This window comes from Puma concolor, chromosome A1 (genome assembly GCF_028749965.1).
Source record: "Puma concolor isolate L17-30 chromosome A1, mPumCon1.1.hap2, whole genome shotgun sequence".
Taxonomy (NCBI): Eukaryota; Metazoa; Chordata; class Mammalia; order Carnivora; family Felidae; genus Puma; species Puma concolor.
The window spans coordinates 154,358,594-154,367,176 of NC_141667.1; the positions used below are offsets into that span (position 1 = coordinate 154,358,594).

The 8,583-nt window shown below is 36.0% G+C and overlaps 1 pseudogene; it reads left to right on the top strand.

The window, feature by feature from the left end:
* The first annotated feature begins 7,218 nt into the window (after positions 1-7,218).
* LOC112856874 (olfactory receptor 2G2-like) lies at positions 7,219-8,162 on the top strand (annotated as a pseudogene).
* The last annotated feature ends 421 nt before the right edge of the window (positions 8,163-8,583 follow it).

Here is an 8,583-nt window from a genome sequence, read left to right on the forward strand (position 1 = left end):
TCAGTTTAAAGAATTACATTTTTATAACCCAATCGGCTCACAGTTCAATTTTCTTCTCTATTATTTTATTCTATTTCAGGAAAAATGGGGGAATTTGTCAAAAAAATAAAAAGAAAAGGAAACTAAGATCAGATCAAATGTTTCTTGCAGTAATGGTGTGAGTCCCCTATGAAAGCAAGGGTCAGCTATGTACTTCACACTGGGCAGCTCAGAGTAACAATTACATATAAAGCCTTTTATCATAAGGTTTCAAGGGTAATTTTGGTAAGATTTTTCCAATATTTTTTTCTCCCATATGTAACATTTGTTTCATAAAATCTAACCAAATAACCCCATTATACATTAATTGGAGTAAAATATACTTAGACATAGTGGTTTAGCGTCCATTGTGTTCAACACTAGTAACATTTTCTAGACTGCCATTCATCTTCACACATTGTTTCGTGGTGTACACTTCTGAACCTAAAAAACATCACCTTGAGATTAAGCTGTAAACATCAGCCTCATTCGTGCCAGAGTTTACTCAACAGATTTAATATCTTCAGCTCCAGAAGCTGCAAAGCTGTATCATATCTGCCAGTTATCTGAAGATTGTATTTCTTATGCCCTTCATTTCCTTTCCACTATCAGCTCCTAATATTTATCAGAACTTCACCTGTCATTGGCCTTATCTACATATTCTTTTTCAATCATTCTTTCTCTCTGTAACCCAAAACAGCACATTCAGATATGCATATTTGAAATGGGTATTGATATGTCACAAGAAGACACTGTGTCCTATCTGCATCTTGCAGTGTAAATACCAAGTGTTAAAGCATTAAATATCTGAGAGTTCTCTAAGTTATCAACACAACCTTGGAAGCTGAAAGCTGTAATTCAAAGCAGAGTTATTTTTTACTGAAACAAATAGCTTACAAGAAAGCAAAGCACTATGAATAACACAATAAAGAGATGACTTAGAAGGTAATTGTAGTTACATAGCAGTTACATGAATGTCCGTTTATCCCATTTCAGCAGAAATCCAGGAGTCCCGTATAGTGTGGGGGGCTTGGGAATGCAAACACCTGTGCTTGGATTCTGGCTTTGCCTCTAAGGTCATTCTGGGCATGTCACTTCTTCACTCTCAGCCTCAGTTTTCTCATCCATGTTGATTATTTCATCATGAATAGAATTAAGTGGGTTCACAGAAGATAGGTCCTCAGAACAGAATTTGAGGTATATGAGGAGTCCTCCATAAGTGTGCATTATACTGTGATCACCATGAGCTCATGGTTGGACTGTTAAGGCTCAGTGTAGGTACTCAGATATTTATAATTCCTCTTGGCAACATGTCTTAATTGCATGGAGAAACTGATGTTACCAGCTTCACCTTATATATGGAGAAAGTTAGTTTTAAGGACAGGAAATCATTTATCAAGGTTAGTGAGGGAGTCAGTGATTACCTGACCATGGATTCTCATCCATCTGGTGAATTCCTGGGCAGCAGCACAGATTACAGTCCCAGCATTCTCTCAAGATAAATACACCATTAACAGGACAGAACATTTTCTGTTCTTTAAAAAAAAAAAAAAAAAAAGTAAGAGCAGGAAGAAACTTTCTGTAGCAAAACATTAAGACCAGGTGGTGCATTTGGTTATGTAGAGGGAAGCAGCTCATCAATGGGAGAGGCACCAAAGGGTTTATTTTCTGAGCACCTGATTTGAGGTCAGACCTGGATGTTTGCCCTGGAAGTTCTCTCAGTGCCTCAGACTTTAGAGGGATATTCTGATGACCACTTCCCTACAGATGCAGACCAGGTTATTCCTTCACTTTCAGGTCACTTTCCAATTGGATATTGATTGTTCCCAGTTGGTAGCACCCCCATGGGAGAACTCACACATTCTTCCAGCAAGGGGGAAACATAGCAGGGTATTTGAATTAGGGGGCACATAGAAACATTGATTTACATAGCTATTGAAACTGTAATTCTGAACTTGATATTTATAATATCACAAAGGACCTTAAAAAGTTTAAGAACTTAAAAACTTATGTCTATTTTCAACAGCCTTGTAAATTATCTCTCTGAAATGCATCATGAGTTCTTTCCCCTGCACTGCTATCTATTGATACCTATTAAACCATTGTTACATTTTTATTGCTTGTCTCATGTCTATTTTTTTCTTCTAATTTTATTCTCCTTCCTGCATACTTCTTTACATGTCTAGGCATGATTACTATGAAGGGATTGTTCATAGAAATGACCTATGGCTGTTTTAGAACCAATGACCCTCCTGTTAGAAATTCGGAAGAATTACATTCTTAGTTAATATTTTATTTGCATGTGGATGGAAAAGCTGGACTTCCAGGTGTTTGTATATTATAATGTTATAATGTAAATGTTGTATAATCAACATTTGTAGATAAAGAGAAAACCGACTTGGAATTCTTTTATCAGAATGTCCTATTCAAAAACACCAACAAGATGCATTTACTTTTAGGTAAGGACATAAATTGGGCCAGAGACAGTGGAAAAAAAAAACAAAAAAAAAACAGAGGTCAATGGACCCTATACCCATATCCTTTTCATCCTTCCATTTCAGACTTTGTTACTCTCACTCAGTCACTGAAGTCTTCAAAGTCATTTCTTAACATTCCTTTTTGTAAAATTTTCCACATAGTTTTCATAGTTTGTAAAAATGTCATTTGAACTTCTAGTACCTAAAGAGCATGTCCTAAGATTAATCTATTGCTGGTTTCAGTCTCTATAACCCCTTTTTTTCTCCAACTCTTATAATCTACATCCAGCAACACACACAACCCCACCAATGATAGAAGGTGATGCTCAATTATTATTTAACATTTTTTAATATTTATTTTATTTTTGAGAGAGAGAGACAGAGCATGAACAGGGGAGGGGCAGAGAGAGAGAGGGAGACACAGAATCTGAAGCAGGCTCCAGGCTCCAAGCTGTCAGCACAGAGCCCGATGCAGGGCCTGAACTCATGGACTGTGAAATCATGACCTGAGCTGAATTCAGATACTTAACCTACTGAGCCACCCAGTCCCCCTTATGCTCAATTATTTCAAGACTTTGAAGCAACAATCAGACTGCTTTTCCTTCCTGGAGCAACCTTGCTCAACTCAAGAATATTTTATAACCTTAAGAACTCAAATCTGCTTTCTGCAATCTTCTTGCATCTCCTTCTTTCTCTCCATTCTCTTTTTCTTTCTCTTTCTTTCTTTCTTTCTTTCTTTTTCTTTCTTTCTTTCTTCTTTCTTTCTCTCTTTCGACAGAGAGAATGCATGAGAAGGGGAGAAGGACAGAGAGACAGAGAGAAAGAGAGAGAAAGGGAGAGAGAGAGAGAGTCTTAAGCAGGCTCCATGCTCAGCATGGAACCCACTGCGGGGCTCTATCTCATGACCTTGGGATCATTGAGCCAAAATCAGGAGTTGGACACTCATCTGACTGAGCCACTCAGGTGCAACATCCTTCTTCCTCACTTTTATTAGTCATTGTAGAATGGAATTAAGATTTTCCATGCAGTCGCACCTAAAATTTCTTATTGTGCTTATTTTTTTGGTCTCATGATGGCAACAAAGTTCATGATAACAAAATTTATGCATTTTTATTGTCATATTCCTGATATCTAGCATACAGTCTGAAACACAGTATCTATTCAATAAATACTGGTGGATACATTAAATGATATAATGTCCAATGAGAAATAGTTAAGTAATAGTTATACATCTAATATTGATAAAGTACCTTAAAACCTGTTGCTGAAAAGAGAAAAATATGTCTTCAGTGTGTGTATAATTGAATTGAACAGTGTGTGAAAGTCACGTTGAATTTTATATACACATATCATATATGTATAAATTATATGTAAATATATTTGATAGTGACAAAAGTGGAGAAAACATTAACCTGAATACATTCTAACTTCTGTTTTACTCTAGTATTCTCTGTTTTAACACTTTCTCTTTACCTATTTCCAATGTTTTATTTCTTTACATCTATTATCTGCTATTTTTATCAATTTTTAATTATATGTAATATATAATATATTCATTATATTTATTATAATACATACATTAGCTTATATTAATATTTATTATATAAATTTAAATATAATGTGCATATGACTATATATCATATGCTTATTTTTATAGATTCTATAGTTTTATCATGAATTTCATTATATATTCTACAATTATGATATGTTTTGTATATTATATTAATAATATTATATATTGCATTTATAATGTATTCCATGGTAAAGATAAAAGATCAGTATTAAGTTATATATTAAATTTATATAAATATAATTAATAATATACATTAAATGATGGCAGATAAAATATACATATAATGAAATAAGTGATAAAGTCTTCATTTTTATTTTCATTCATTTATACACACACGTATATTGATTTCACAATCATGTTTTGGAGTTAAGGTCATCAAGATAAGTGGCATATTACATTTGATATCTTTTAATGCTAACAATGTATAAACATAGAAATGCATACAGAGTGATGTAGAAATGAATTGGAAAAGGCAACTTTTCTGTAAAGATTCACAGAAAGTGTTATTTGAACCAAGTCTTAATAGATGTGTAAAAATATGTAGGCAGATGCAGTGAGCAAATACTATGAAAATCACAGCAGGTGATAGAACTTGGGAATGGAAAACCACACTCTCAGTTGAGAGAACTGGAAGTACTTCCTTCTGTGGCTTGGAAGGAGGCATCAAAAGCTGGCAAGTTAGGTTCAGACAAATATTGAGGGGTTTGTAAACAATATGAAGCATTTATGACTTACCACTGAATATTCCTACTCAAAATTGAATACATTGTTTATTTACCCATGTTCATTTCCAGCCATAGCATGGTACTATAGAGCTACCATCTCATACAGTCCTTACACTATCCCTGTAAATGAGAACTGTTTATCATCTCCAAGTCACAGACAAACAAACCAAAGCTCAACAATACCTAGTGCTTTACTCAAGGTGCACAACCAAACTGTAGATTACTAGGAATTAAAACCTAAGCTTTTTCTGTTACCAAAGTCCTTGATTTTTTATCATGCTTTATAGACTTCCATTATCATTGGAGTGACAATGATTGCATGTGTATCTAACACAGTGAGTATGGCTTCAATTGTGTTCTGGTGGAAGGACACTAGTTTTAAGTCCATTTTAATACCACAAAAAAAGAAATTTTTAAAACTTGGATGAAGACAACAAACTTGATAGTATAAAGAAATATAGTCAGCAAAAATGTAAAAGCTCAAGAGGATTGTTGAGACACAACTTCAAAGTAAAGACTTAGGGTCTTAATGTGTTACCTCTTTCAGCTGCATTTACTTTTTAAGAGGCTGGAGATCACAGTGATTGATTTTCCATATTGTTCTTCAGACATCTAAGGTTTTAAGGTGGGATAGTGCTTATATTAATTTAGCTTCCCTAATCATATTATTGTGCAATAATCATAGTCATATAAGTTATATATATATATGACTTACATGTTTATATAGAGTCTAAATTGTGGGAGGTGTTAAATAAGTAGCAGGTATCAGTGTGTCACAGCTTAGGTGAGACTTTGGGTCCAAGTATTTATCCCAAGGAGAACATCAAAACAATGGTTCCCAATCCTATTCTTTGTGTAGAATTTATCAGTATGATTATTCCTGGCATCACCAAGTAACTTGAGACTTAGTGGACACAGGCTATTCTTAATTACTCAATCTACTTTTTTTCATCATACGTAAAACTTCAACAGTTTAAGTTCTTCCTAGTCACCAGTCCAATATCCCACTGATAGTTAAATCTTAATGATTTCACTTAGCTCTCTGCAGCATTTCTTGCATTTTATTTACATCACCTTCATTCTCTCCCAAATTCATAACATTGTGTTTGTTCTCTGTTATGTTAGCTGCCTATATAGTTTCTGGACTAGAGTGTCTTCTTTTTAAGAATCTTCTATATTGCTTCTTTTTTCTCCCATGTTTCTATTTAAATTCCAGATAGTTAACATACAGTGAAATATTAGTTTCAGGAGTAGGATTTAGTGATTCAATAATTCCATGAACTACCCAGTGTTCATCACAACAGTGCACTACTTCATCCCCATCCCCTGTTTAATTCATGCCCCTCACCCTCGCCCATCTCTCCTCTGGTAACTCTCAAAAAAAATCTTCTATATTGTATAGTCATATTTATCTTGAAAACTAAAATTCAGACCCAACAAAAACCTTCCTAACAAGAACCTCTTCTATCCAAATAATGTTTACGAATGTTTATGGTCTTTGAAAAAATGGCTCAAATTTACCTTGTAAATATTATATTCTGTTATATGGCATACCCAGCATATGCAATAATCACACCTCAAATTTAGTTTAGTTCATTTACTTGATGGCACTATATAGTGTACTATCCATTTCTGTCCTCATTTTTACCATCGTGAAATTCTGTTGTTTTTTTTTTTTTATTGCTCTCCTCATTTTTGTTGAGAGAGAGAGAGAGAGAGAGAGAGAGAGAGAGAGAGAGAGGCGGGGGAGAGGGGCAGACACAGGCTACACCCTCAGTATGGAACCCCATGTGGAGACTGGATCCTATGACCCTGGGATTCTGACCTGAGCTTAAATCAAGAGTCAGATGCTCAACTGACTGAGGCACCCATGCATTCCCTCCTTCTCATTTTTTTAAGAGCAAGATGTAATCTTACCCTTGACTTAATCTAAATTTTCCCTCTATAGATTCTTGTCCCTACTCTGCATTCTCATAACACATTGCTTACCCAGATGACTTGTTGTCATCTGGCATTCTGACATTTCATCATGTTCCTACCTTATTTACCTATCCATTTGATAGATTCTGAGAATGCAGTATGGTGTTTTGAATTCCCACATTTCCTACAAAATTTTATTATTATTATTAAAAAATGTTACTGATAAGACACTGAGGGGAAGACTCATCCTTGATGCATTTTGACTTTTATTTTGTCCTCAAGGTAGAATGAAAACCTATGATCCACAGACCACATATGCCACTTCATGGGATAATAAGTGACATTGCACATGGTATTCTCTACATTGGCTCTTTATCTTTACCTACATCCAAAGTCTTATTTTTCAACACTTAGACCTTAGCTCTGAAGGAATTGATATAAAATCCCTGCAGTTTCTGTTTCATGTGACTTTATCACTCTGAAGTTAATAATCAAAGCAAGAGTAATGTGTTTGACCAATGACAGCACCTTCCCTGGGTTCATTTTGGTAGGCTTTTCTGACCGGCCTCAGCTAGAGCTGGTTCTTTTTGGGGTAATCTTGTGTCTTTACCTGATGACGCTCCTAGGCAATGTTACCATCATCCTAGTTTCCCTCTTGGACTCTAAACTGCACACCCCAATGTACTTTTTCCTCTCCCACCTCTCCCTCCTGGACCTCTGTTTCACCAGCAGCATTATTCCTCAGCTTCTAGTCAACCTGGGTGGTTCAGATAAGTCCATCACTTATGGTGGCTGTGTGGTTCAGCTCTATGTCTCTCTTGCCCTGGGATCCACGGAGTGTGTCCTCCTGGCTGTGATGTCCTATGATCGGTACATCGCTGTCTGCCGTCCTCTACATTATGCCTTTGCCATGCGCCCAGCCTCTGTCATACCCTGGCATCTGTGGCATGGCTCAGTGGGGTAGCTACCACCCTTATACAGTCCACTCTCACCCTGCAGTTGCCTTTCTGTGGGCATCACCAAGTGGATCATTTTGTCTGTGAGGTCCCTGTGCTCATCAAGTTGGTTTGTGTGGAAACGACTTTCAATCAAGTGGAGCTATTTGCGGCTAGTGTTTTATTCCTGGTGGTGCCTTTATCACTCATCCTGATCTCCTACTGGCACATTGCCAGAGCAGTACTGAAGATCAAGTCAGCCATCGGATGACACAAGGCATTTGGGACCTGTTCCTCCCACTTAATGGTTGTCATAATCTTCTATGGAACCATCATCTTCATGTACCTGTAGCCAGCCAAGAGCAGATCCAAAGACCAAGGAAAGTTTGTTTTCCTTTTCTACACTGTGGTGACCCCCATACTCAACCCTCTCATCTACACCCTGAGAAACAAAGAAGTAAAGGCAGCAATGAAAAAAATTCTTGGTAGAACATTATGGCTCAGTGAAACATGATTATCAAGAATTTTTTTTTTAGGAGGCAGTTATTAAGACGGATTCATTTAATGGATGATGACTCAATAAATTATTTGGTTATGTTCATAAACCTATAGTGGGTTTTGGTAGAAAAATTCAATAGCATTTGAATTTTTGAGTTTGAATGCTCATTTCATCACATAATAGCTGTGTGACCTGAACAATTTGCATAACGTTTGCACTATGTACAAACCAAAATGTACAATATTGAGCAACCCAAATTAAAATTAGACCACTGTCTTAGGCATTTGACTTTTAATGAAGTTGGTTCATAAATTTTATTGCATTTAATAGCCATAATTATATGCCTGCCCCTACTCTGCATTCTCATAACACATTGCTTACCCAGATGATATGTGGTAAATATGAATGGGTAAATAAGGTAGGAACATGATGAAGC